At 42.6% G+C, this 12,591-nt stretch overlaps 1 protein-coding gene across 1 annotated transcript in view; it reads right to left on the reverse strand.

Annotated features, from left to right (window-relative positions):
- The window catches only part of adgra1b (adhesion G protein-coupled receptor A1b), a gene marked incomplete at its 5' end in the record, with an annotated part of 171,469 nt that overhangs the window by 139,681 nt on the left and 19,197 nt on the right, over nucleotides 1-12,591 (reverse strand). The window lies entirely within an intron of this gene.

A 12,591-nucleotide genomic window follows, 5' to 3' on the forward strand; every position in this document is an offset into this window, starting at 1 on the left:
CATTGCCGATAAATTGTGGGCAGCAGCTTCCATTTATATCAAATGCGGGGTGGAGAATGAACGGCAACACAGAGAAGCGCGTTGAGAGCAGTCATTGGTGTCGGCGCGTCAGTGTTTTAGCCCGTGGGCGTGCCAGCACGTACATTTTACATTACCCGAGGCCATTTTTCTGATGACTTCAATAATTTGTATTTGTTAAAGAAACGTTGCTTCTGTCCTTTCAAATGAAATTAACAAATACAAAAATACAAATATGCCAAAATCGGGTCAAGGTAATTTTCTAAAAACCTGTCAATAGAGACAATATAATGAATCTAAAAATGTGAGCTATCATCAGGACAATTGTCAGGGGGTAAGGTCAAATGTGTGTGCTGACTAGTAAATGGACCAAAACTCAATTTGACAACGGAACGGTCCTTTAACTCACCCAATTCGAAATCAATGTAATTGGAAAACACTTTTATGATGATTCACATTTATTTATTTTTTTATATATAAATTTTATTTCTGTCCTGCAGCACCTGTCCTGGAACGGCGCGGGACGTTTTCCTGCACGTTGCTGTGGTTTTACCCCTTTTCGCCTTTGCTCTTCCTCTGGAACCCCGTCGATACAAGACTAAAAATGGAACTAAAAACAAAAAAAAAAGGATTTCTATTCGCTTTCCTCTGGAGGCCAAAGAAAACTTCCTGAAATTGTGTCCCCAGTTTCCTTTTGACTGGGTCAATCTGTGTGATGAGAATCGGTCGGCTCCTCCGTCCAAAAGAGAGAAACTTATTTAGATTTACCAGTTTGAGGCCAAACCGGCCTTTGACTATCAAAACAACGGGGGTCATTTGGGTCCCTTTGTCCTAGTCTTTGTTGTGTATGGACGGCCACTTGGTTCAAGACCAATAAGCTAAATTTTCTTCACTTTAAAGTGTCATTCCATCAGATCATCTGTGTTGTGTGTGGAACACAACAAGTGCCAGAATTCCAAGGTTTTGTCTTTTCCCCCCGACACCCACGTTGACCATCGTCTTCTCTCTAAAGTCACTTTCACTATTTTTCACAGCTGCCTTTCACTTCTTGGTGGTGTCGGATCGGTGCATTCCTGCCGGGAATGCAGACCCCCGCCACCGACAATAGAAACACACGTAGCTCAAATCAATTAAATGGCTGTCCCAACTACAAAAATGGTCCCAAATTTGGGATATTTTTAAACAAAAGAATCTTTTGAATCTGCCACTGCCATCGTAATTCATCTGATGTGGAGCAAAGATTTCCGCCAGTTAAATACGGTCGACGGCAGCCTTTACAGAAAACAAGAGTTTCCCCTCCTATGATGGATGGCAAATCCTAAAGTCTACCCCGCCGCTATTAGACAGAGAAAGAAAAAGCTTCCTTGCTGTCTGTTTTACTGTAAGGCTAATCCGGTGGATGTGAAGCGTTAGTTACACGCTCAGACGATGAGTCGTCATTACGGGGCAGATAAACGACTCCTGGGTTGCGGTGTAATGATCTGTGTCTCCTATTACAGTAAATTGTTCAGCCCTACAATTAAAACACACTTTGCCCGCGACATTAGGCTCCCCGACGCCGTCCAAAAAACCCAGCCGTTAGACGGGAGGAAAGCAAAAAAAAAATAATAATTTAATGGTCACTTAATCTCGGGCATTTACTTTGGCGCACCCCTTAATGTAGATATGGATTTACGTGACTGCAGTGTAGGGCGGGTGATATTTAGTTGCCCCGAGGGTTTGCCAAATCTTGGCCACTTCTTAATCCGAAAAAAAAAAAAAAGTAATGAAAACATTCTCTTTTGAAAAATGGTTTTGATCTCCTTGTCGCGGACTTCAATGGTCAGCAACACTCGTAAGGTTTTCCTCCGGCTGCCTCGGGGATTTGCCGTCCGTACAACTGGGTGCAAAGCGCGGGGTTGCCCGTCCTGACGGCTCCTTGTCCCGGACGCCCCGCCGTCGGCTACACCTCGTCTCCGCGGCTGTCCAAAGTGGACTTTGATCACACGCGGCGTGCCGGGGAGACGCCGGGTGGAGGACACAGGGGTCGTGAGAGGTCGTCCGCTGTGCCGACAGCGACTTGCTTTTGATGCAGAGCCCGTTGCCGACCTCAGATCTTACAAGGCTTCTCTCTCTCTCTCTCTCTCTCTCTCTCTCTCTCTCTCTCTCTCTCTCTCTCTCTCTCTCTCTCTCTCTCTCTCTCTCTCTCTCCTCTCTCTCTCTCTCTCTCTCTCTCTCTCTCTCTCTCTCTCTCTCTCTCTCTCTCTCTCTCTCTCTCTCTCTCTCTCTCCCCGGGCGATCGACGCTCGACCCAACGCTGTGTCGAGGTAATAAAGCATCCAGACCCCAGCCAAGCCGTGGACTTGGGATATGAAGAGATGAGATGAATGAAACCCCCTTCAAATTAAGAGGAAGCACATTGACAGCTACGTTTGAGGGCTGGGACTTAAAAGTCATTTTGACAGGGTCTTAGAAAGCAAGAGTAATGTTTTTTGGAGCTATTTTTTTTTTTTATCGATCTCGGTCAGGGAATTCTGTGATATGGTGAAAGGCTTCTCGTTCCCTCTCGCCTCTTTGTCTGTTTAGGATCAGGATACTGTGATTTTCGCTGTTTAATTGGACGTGTTTGTGGTGTTTGTTTCGATGTATTGCTGCTGTCGTGGTCAGGGCAAGAGATCTTGAATTACATTCAATAATACCTTTAATCTCCCCATGCCACATGGGGTGATATTAGAGATATTAAAAATGAAATTCGCTTTCATATTCTGATATACCTTAATGGGACTCAGGATGGTAGCGCAGCTGACAGATGAGATATATTCATTGTTGTTCTCTTGGATATCAATACACTTGCACCCAGAATCAATACTCTAATCAATAATCAATTAAATATTAGAGGCAATTTGTCTCACAAGCCATAACTGGAGAGGATTCGTATTGCAGCAGAATATTACTGATGAATAATTAGCAGTGATCATAACTCTTTAGTAATAAAATCCACAATCTTCCACAACATTTGACCCTGTGCAAAATGACAGTCATGACATAAAAGTTGTCATTTACAGACACCCCCCAGATGTGGAAAGAAGAGGGAGGACGGCGAGCATCATTTTCACTGTTTTTTCAGCAGGCAATGAAGCGATTGCGGGAGCTTGTGAGCTTTGCCCGTCTGCGGCTTCGTGATTTATGAGGCAAAATATTGCCAGAGTAATAAACCCAGCAAAAAGCACCAATTAAAAAAAAAAAAAAAATGCATTTTAGGTGAAATTTTGAATTGTCTCATAAAACAAAATGCACCGGTTACATTATGTAAATGTTTTTGGACACTTTTGCGCTGTTTCTTTGTCTAAAGCGACTCACAAAAGGTGCGTTTGTGTTTAGCAGTTGAAAAGACTGTACATCACACACGCTCTTCATCAGCAAAGCCCTGGTGAAGTCAAAGTTTACAGGTTCTTTCTTTTCGGGAGTAAAGAGGTGAGGATCCAGGAGTAGAGAGACGTCGGCGCAGGTCGGGTGCAAGTGGGACTGGAGGAGACGTGTCGTCCTTCCACCGGTGCAGTGACCGGACGTCCGACACGGACCCCCGCGGCAGGTGAACTGCGGTGGAGAATGGAGCTCGGCCGCAGCGTCCCCATACACCATCGTTTAGGTGCGACGCACAGCCGGAAAACAGTCGTAGTCTAGACGGGAGGTTGTCCACGATCTGGACCAGGAGCTTTGCTGCACCTCTCGCGGGGAACATCCTGCAGATGTTGTAACCTACAGGCGGATGTTGGCGGAGCAGGACAGTGGGTTGTACCGGATCGACCCGGGGTTACTTGGCAGCCAAACAGCGGTGTTCTCGATGAGCATCTCCATCATCCGGAGTGAGTGCCCGCATGAACCGCTTTGGCACGGCTCGTTTTGTTTTTTTTCCAGGCGGTTGTTCTTTTTCGCGTTGAAGGAGCTCATTTATACACTTTCGCCCCGATGACTGGCATGCACCACACTTCCAGTTGAGTGGAGATTGATGGTTCTGGCGGGGGTGAGGCGGAGAGTCCAGACAGTACCGCCTGTTTTGTTTTGAGAGCTTGAAATCTCAGCAGCCATGGAGGTAGCAGTGGACCCACCGGCACTGATCAACATTTGTGAACTCACGCTGATTATACACTATCATGGTCAATTTGTGCAATGAGCAAATCAAACATCACAGATTGGTCCTTTAAATATTACCATCATGCAATAAAGTATGAACCGCCACCTCAACAGTAATAATCAAAAGTGGAAAGAGAATGGAAACGCAATTAATTTAAGACTTTTATTTTGTTCAAACAATAGTGGAAACTGCACTGCTACCCAAATTGCAACATAGAAACATAGAGGTTAAAACGCTTTGCTTTCGCTGGCTTGACAAACAAAATATTTAATAAAAAATGTTCCGCCATGATCCTTCAAGTTTCTATAGAGTCGATAAGGATCAATTTTACGCAAATTGAAAATAGCGAAGTGCAATGCTTTGTTTCGGGAAGAACTCAAGTCAAAGCATGAGTGCTGGATTTCTAGTTCTGCCCAATAAAGTGTCACAGGTGAAAATGTCAAACTCAAGTAGTGTATTGAGAGTATTTGTAACAAGTTACTTTCTCCGTCTGTAATGTATCGCAGCAGTGTGGGCCCTGTGAGCTCCCCGGTGAGTCCCACCGCTAAATGCCACTTGGATTTAAAGTGCTTTATCAACATGAAACACTTCTCCTTCCTGTTTCATCACCGGAGCCTGCGTGAGCCTGCTTTTTAAGCTGTATTGTTAAATGATTGGCAGGCGGACAGGAAGGCAGGATGGAAGTTCTCTAGAATAAATATCTCTTCCTGTTTCCTGAGAGCCAGTGAGTTTCTGCCGCCGGTCAAGAGTCTCTCTCTCTCTCTCTCTCTCTCTCTCTCACCACCCCCCCTCTCTATTTTTGTTGTTTTTTGGTTCCCTCGTAATCAAGTTTCTGTGACATGACTTACTGAAAATAAAGGAACCTTAAAAGTTAAGGTAGATCTCTCTCTCTCTCTCTCTCTCTCTCTCTCTCTCTCTCTCTCTCCCTCTCAAATGCAAAGCCCAGACACACAAAGGCATGCAACCAACACACACACCCGTCCACACAAAGCGATAGGCACCTTTTTGGAGAAAACTCGCCCCCAGATCTCCAGCGAAGGTGCAGCTGGAGAACCTCAGATGAGATGAATGTTAAAACAATAGCCATTTTCTACTCCCTGGGCCCCAAGTGTTTGAAGAGCACAAGTTAAATCCCGATCTAAACTCTCCGCCGCTTGCGGTTAATGTTTGAAAGGCTACTGAAGTGGTTCCCCCAATTAATTTTGACTGCGCCGCAGCAGCGTGACCTCCAGGATATCGGCCCGCTCACTGTGTGACACTAATGGGTAGATTTATCTTCCGGATCTGTCCGAATACCATATGAACAGACGCACACCCACTCACGCACGCACGCACGCACACTCTAGTACAGCACTAGTGGACAGTGATTAGACCACACACAGCCGTTGGAAAGAGTTTTCTGTTTGACCAAAAGCAGAGTTTGATGAAAAAAAATCCATTACACTCCTTTACGCTCGTTGTTTAGATCATTTTGAGAGTACCATCAGATTCAATACGCGTAACATACACGATCAAATGGGGAGAGAGCACGTCTACAGTTTGTACACTTGGAAAACATTGATGCACAATGCACCAGACCAGTGGTTTCTCCGACCCATTTGTCTGAATACAATGTGTCATCCTATCAAATTTACCAAACAAAAGGTGTGATCGCTAAACACGGGTTAGAAGGATCCTGTGGCTGCGTAAAACGCGGCCAACACCCTCAGACCATAACACACACACACACACACACACACACACACACCCCGACGAGACAAATATTCAGGTCGGAACGGGGGGAGCAGACAGTTACACAGTAGTCCAATACCCTCACCCCGTTATGACATTTAGTAGAAGGGAGCGAGAGAGAGATAGCCGAGGAGGGGGAGTTAAAGAGTGTTGGCATAAAGACAATAAGAGATAAAGGGGCAATGAAGGGGCCAGAGAGAGCGAGAGAGAGAGAAATCTGAGTGCGAGACATGAACCCGAAAGGAGGCACAGAGAGAAAGGAGAATCCTCCCGCCGTCTGTGATCGCAATGAAAGGCCGCCCCCCCCCCCGCACTCTAAATATTCATGGGTCCTCTTACACTTGGTTTGGGAGATGGTACATTAGGGCTGGGTGATGTATCCAGGGCTCAAGACTTACTTTTAAAAGCGGTTGCCAGGCTGCCACACAGGCATCAGCTTTTGGTTGCCGAAACGTTTAGCTCGTTTTTTTGTAAGTACACAATGTTGTTTCAGTTTTAGTTAACTGTACAGGTATGCAAACACATATATGGTAAAAAAAATAAAAATAAAAGGTTTAAAATATACTTATGGCAGTAGCTGACGATTTTCAGAGATCCCATAAACGCATCGCTTCCGACATTACAGTTTTCCGAGGCCGTTAAATCGCTTCCTGCTTTCGAGTGCTTTCAACCGGAGACTAGTGCCTTGTCCACGTCTAAGTAACAACAACATGACACCTGAGAACGAGTGAACTAGTCAATCAATCGCGCGTGGCGTCGTTCTCTTGGATGGATAGAAAATAAAAATGAAAAATGCTAAAAACTCCTAAAAAAAAAAAAGAGGCGCTCCAGTGTTGCGCTGGGATGTTGTAAATGAGCTATGAGCAGGACGCACACTTTTACTTTGTGTTTGACTGTGTGGAAATCACATCACAGATGACAAAGAAAGGCATAAAAACCTGAGTCTTTCAAGTAAAACATGAGACTCATGTAGGCTGATATAGGAGTTTAGTGTGGCACTGGAGAGAAAAAAGGAAAGAATAGTGGAATCTTTGTGTTGAACAGCCAGATCCGATTCGACTGACAAAATTCAAAATCGGGTAAAGCGCTGATATAGAACATACTAAGATCGGACGTTAATCTCCAAAGTGTTATTGTAAATTAGCCTTAGCCTTAGCCTTAGCCTCAGTTCAATCAATTTGCACATTCGTTTGTAATGTTGACGGGTGAGTCAAACTTTTCACCCCATAGTCAAACAACTTCATTTGCATCGCCATTGTCTCATGTGCCTGGGCGCACGTGAGTAAACGCACGTGCAGCGCTCTGGTTCCGACTGTAACAGCAATAATTAAATATCACTAATGCAACAAATGCACTTATTTTGGGATGCCCATTTTGCAGTTTGTTGTCCATTTTTTCTATGTTAAAAAGTGGTTGCCAAAGGGAGCAACCAGAGTCCCCTAATGGTTGCCATTTGGCTCAATCTGGTTGCCGAGGGCAGCTGGGTAACCGTTACTGTGAGCCCTGATAATATCATTATAATATTGATATAAATGATATTATTAGAGTGATACAAGACTAGATATCACCTGGGATTTTGGTTATTGTAATATCGTGATATACTTAAATGTTGTCTTTGAGGCTGTATTATACGGTCAAGTAATGCAGTTTTCTGTACTACACAGACTGTTCTAATCAATACTTCTACCTGCTTGATAGAAGATCCTGATTACTAATAATTATTTCTCAAATATTTATATTGTGTAAATACCTTGTGAGCTAAATCTGCTTTCAACTGCAGCACAGCTGATGGCCACTAGATGCTCCTCCAGAAAACCTCTGACTGAATGGAAGTCCATGGAAAAAGAAGAAAGTTCACTCAAACTATAGAGTCAATATTTTGTTCTTGCACAAATGCTTTAGAGTCCTAATAACTAAGCTTACCTCTCGGGTGTCTTGGTTGTCATATTGAAAATTATGTTCCATAAAGAAGATATTCAGGCTTAAATATTCAGTATGTATACTGTATCTTGGGGCATGGTTGCCTTGATTAACAGGTCTGTCTTTCCAGTTAGAATATTGTACTTCCTCCCAATGTCTATAAAGTTCTAGCTCCACCCTTCAAAGACAGTAGCGAGCATAAACCCAAACTCAAGCATGCCAATGTTCTCTTAGAAACTCGCCACACCCCTTCTTTATACACACAGTTTATCATCAGGATGCACAAGCAATGCCTGGCTTGTATAAAGGTGCACGAAATAAACCCCAGGGAAGCAGAGCAGATGGGATATAGAAGGGCTGGACGAAATGGTTAAAAATGATATCAGGTCTATAATTATAACAATATATTTATAAATAATAATAATAATGCTCGATTTACAGTTTTAACAATATTCTCATGGTTTTAAGTGAAACACTGAATAAATAAAATAAAGTAATAAATATCTAAGCAAAGAAGATAAATAAAATAAATAATTAGATTTAAATGTATATTATATACATTTAAATATGTAATATGATTGCATTGTCGTCTGAGAAAAGTCAAAAAAGTTCCCGAATCTGCGCTCTGTGATTGTATGCAGCGTCCAACCATGTCAGACCAGGCGTCACCTAAAATCGCGGATTATTGTTTAAATCGCTCTGCTTTTGCAGGGACGGGGGCCGCGCCGGCCTCGGGTTGAGAGGAGAGTGAGTTTGTGTTCAAGTTGGTTTTTGAGGATGGCTGTTTAGCTGTTCATGTCACATGGTTGTTTCTCTGCTGTGCGATTGGCTGTTGTGTCGCATGGTTGTTTCCCTGCTGTACGATTGGCTGTTGTGTCACATGGTTGTTTCTCTGCTGTACAATTGGCTTTTCGTGCCACATGGTTCTTTCTCTGCTCTGTACCATTGGCTGTTCGTGTCATATGGTTGTTTCTTTGTTTCTCTGCTCTGTGTGATTGGCTGTTGGTGTCACATGGTATTTTCTCTGTATTATTGGCTGTTGGTGTCACATGGTTGTTTCTCTGTATTATTGGCTGTTGGTGTCACATGGTTGTTCCTCTGCTCTGTACGATTGGCGGTTGTGTCACATGGTTGTTTCTCTGCTCTGTAGCATTGGCTGGTGTGTCACATGGCTGTTTCTCTGCTCTGTATGAATGGCTGTTATGTTACATGTTTGTTTCTCTGCTGTAAGATTGGCTGTTCATGTCATGTCTTTGTAGGTAAAGGAAAAGAGACTCCGTATCAAACTCTATGGAAAATAAATGTCATACATTTATCATTGTTATCCTGGAAGATTTTATCGTGAAAATGATCAAGATCGTTTGAACACCCAGCCCTGGGATATAGAAATATGGTACGGTCCAATTAAACATGGCAAATGTTTACGCTTATAGAGGCATCAATTAGCCTACAGTACGGTAAAATCCATGGCACCAGCGGTCTGGAATGAATCTTCCTGTCGCAGTAAGTCTATCAGCCATAACGATCACACAGCTTATCTGGAAACGGTCCACACTTGTGAAAATCAAGCAGACAAGATAATGGTTCTTGCATAAATATTTGGAAAGGGTTGAAAAGAGTCTTTTTGGATCATGGCTTGAAGCAGGCACCTCTCTTTACTCCTTTTTTTTTTTTAAGAGAGAGGATCTGAGCCTCCGCCACGGCAACATCTTCACAGTCTGCCTGCGTTTGGGGTGATGATTAAATATTTCCTTGACACCAGTGACGTGCAAAATTATTCCTATCGGCTTGAGGAGAGGTGTTTGAAGTGTTCTACAGTTAGATATTTGCTGTGAGTTTCTCATATTTGACTGTACTGGGATTAACTGAAGAGAAAAACAGTGTCATTTCAGTGTTCACATGAAATTAAAACTGAAAGGGGTGAGAGGACATTTTTAAGTTAACAGAGCTTTGACAAGAAAATGGCCACAAAGAGGATAGCTGCTTTTGTTGTCGTCTGTTTTTGACTCCTCTCCGTCTGTCACCCTCTGCCGTCAGTGAACATGCCATGCTCTCAAACAGCTCATATGCAGCTCTCATACATTTAACCTGTTTCTATCCGTCACAAACCAAAAGTCAAAGGCGGAGCGAAGAAAGTAATCTCTGCTGTTCATCATTTTTTATTTATGTATTTATTTAAAGCCCTCAGATCGAGTGAAAAAAAAAAAGCTGCTCATTTGCTGCCAATGGAATCCAATTGAAAACGGTCCTTTTAAACGACGATGGATTGTAATTATTTTCAGCGGAGGTACAAATCCGCTGCACCACTTCTCCTATTAATCTCAGGGAATGGCCAACCAGGTTACTGCCGTTTGGGAGGGACAAAGGCATGGTTGGTGTTTCAAGAGGTAAATAGTATGGCACGACCAATATGGATTTTTTTTTGTCACCATTACCGATTTTACCCTTATAATCGGTATTGGTGACAAAGAAAATCCAATAACCAAAATTATCTACCGATTTTTTTTATATATACACTCACTGAGCACTTTATTAGGAACACCTGTACACCTACTTATTCATGCCATTATCTCATCAGCCAATCGTGTGGCAGCGGTGCAATGCATAAAATCATGCAGATATGGGTCAGCAGTTTCAGTTAATGTTCACATCAACCATCACAATGGGGGAAAAAATGTGCTATCAGTTTTTCAACCATGGCATGATTGTTGGTGCCAGATGGGCTGGTTTGAGTGTTTCTGGAACTGCTGATCTCCTGGGATTTTTTAACGCATGAACCGTCTCTAGAGTTTACTCAGAATGGTATGAAAAACAAAAAAAACATCCCGTGAGCGGCAGTTCTGTGGAAGGGAAACGCCTTGTTGATGAGAGAGGTGAACGGAGAAGGGCCTGGTTCAAGCTCACAGAAAGGCTATGAAAACTCAGAGAACCACTCTAAATGGTCCGACGAAAACATTGCTTTATTCAACAAAATGAACCCAAATGTGTATGAATAAAATTGAATGTATGATCATAAAATAAATATTTTCACTACTAACTGTCCCCAAATAAATGTCCAAGTCCAAAGAGTCCTGCCTCACAGTGTCTCTGTGGAAGGAAATCACTCATTGTTGGAAGTTCCCAACAACACGGTTCCATTCAAACAGATTAAACACTGCCCTCAGAGACAGACATTTCATCAACTTTATAAACCTTTGGGACTAAAATTAAATGGACATAATTCAGACCCGTTGCTCTAGAGCTGCAAGCAAACTCCATGTGTGAAGACACAAACATGGAATATTTTTTTGACTGACTGACCTGGGGGATGAGTAAGTAATGCCGATTGAAATTTTAGGGCTAAAACCCAAGCAGGGATGAATATAATGTTATAGTAGGCCTATCCCCAATGTCCGTTTCTCCGCAAGCTTACTATGGACACAGAGAATCCTTTAATGGTTATTTAATAAGATTACAAAATTCAATGTCCACAGATGAAAATTGATTTTATTCAAGATTTCGCTAACCGATGGAAAGTTATGCAGACATTTGGAATTGTACTTACTGCTACTTGTGTCTGACATTGGTAGGATATGACTTTATTGGTGACTTTCAACCGACACCGATAGTTCTTTGGAACCCAAATATCGGCCGATATTATTGGCCTACCGATAAATCCTTCAGGCCCTAGTTAATAGTCTTCATAATATAGAGAATTCTTTGGAGAACACTAATGTAAAATGACTCATTTAAGTACAATAGTATTGCATTCCACTCAAGTAATAATTCAAAAAATTCACTACAATTCAGAAAAAAAATATAAAAACTGCATTTTCTTGAGTACATGGAACTAGCTGCTACCCCCACCCCCCAAGACTGTGACCGAGATTAGAGGAAATGATTGATGATCCTCAGACAGCAGAAATCTATTAATATGAACGCAGAAATGAAGACTGATTTGTCCACAGATAAGAAAAGATAATTGTTGGACTTTAATATAAACTGGGTTTAATCAGGTACAATCAGCTGAGCATCAAATTATTTTTTTTCCAGTGATAGCACTGCCCTTCATGACCATCCCACAATGCACTTATAAATATGGGAATGACATATTGACTTTACAAATATATAAAAGCCTTCTGAAAATTGAGTGGATCTTCCCATTGAATCAATTTGCAAATGAGTCTGCAGACGGCATGAGCCGTTCCTGCCAATAACTCCTGAGCCCTTGACCCCCGGTGAATAACCTCAGGGATAGTCATGCTCTATTATAGTCACATGATCCTTCAGTCATTTCCCACTTTCTCAGTCGCATGATTCTGAGTGCAAGCGTCTAGATGTTGTGTGCTTTTGCTGACGGCCACGCCCTCATCCATCATCTCACTGACAAGGCTCTTCTGCAAAGGCCTGGATCAATGAATAAACCTCCTCTGGGGAGAGGGGTACAGATAACTTTGTTAAAAAATAAAAACATAAAAATTTAAGTGGTATTCCATTAGATTATTTTGTTTATTTGTTTTATTTATCCCATATTCATCTGTGTTCAAGGTGTTTGCGTTATGGTTGGTGGGGTCCACCACTCCCGCCTGGAAGGGAAGGAAGTGAAAGGCAGCCGCTGCTAAAAAAGGAGGTCCATTTACGATATTTTCTAGCTTGCACCTCCAAGCTCTTGCAATTGCAAAAGAACACCATTTCAGCCTAATGTACGAATATAACCAAGGATACACCCAACGACTTTCAAAAGACAGTTATCACACATTAAGAAACTTTTTTCCGATCCCAGTAGTGCACTCACTGTAGGATTCAGAAAGACGGTGACCACAGGGTAT

Source organism: Zeus faber (assembly GCF_960531495.2).
Source record: "Zeus faber genome assembly, chromosome: 16".
NCBI lineage: Eukaryota > Metazoa > Chordata > Actinopteri > Zeiformes > Zeidae > Zeus > Zeus faber.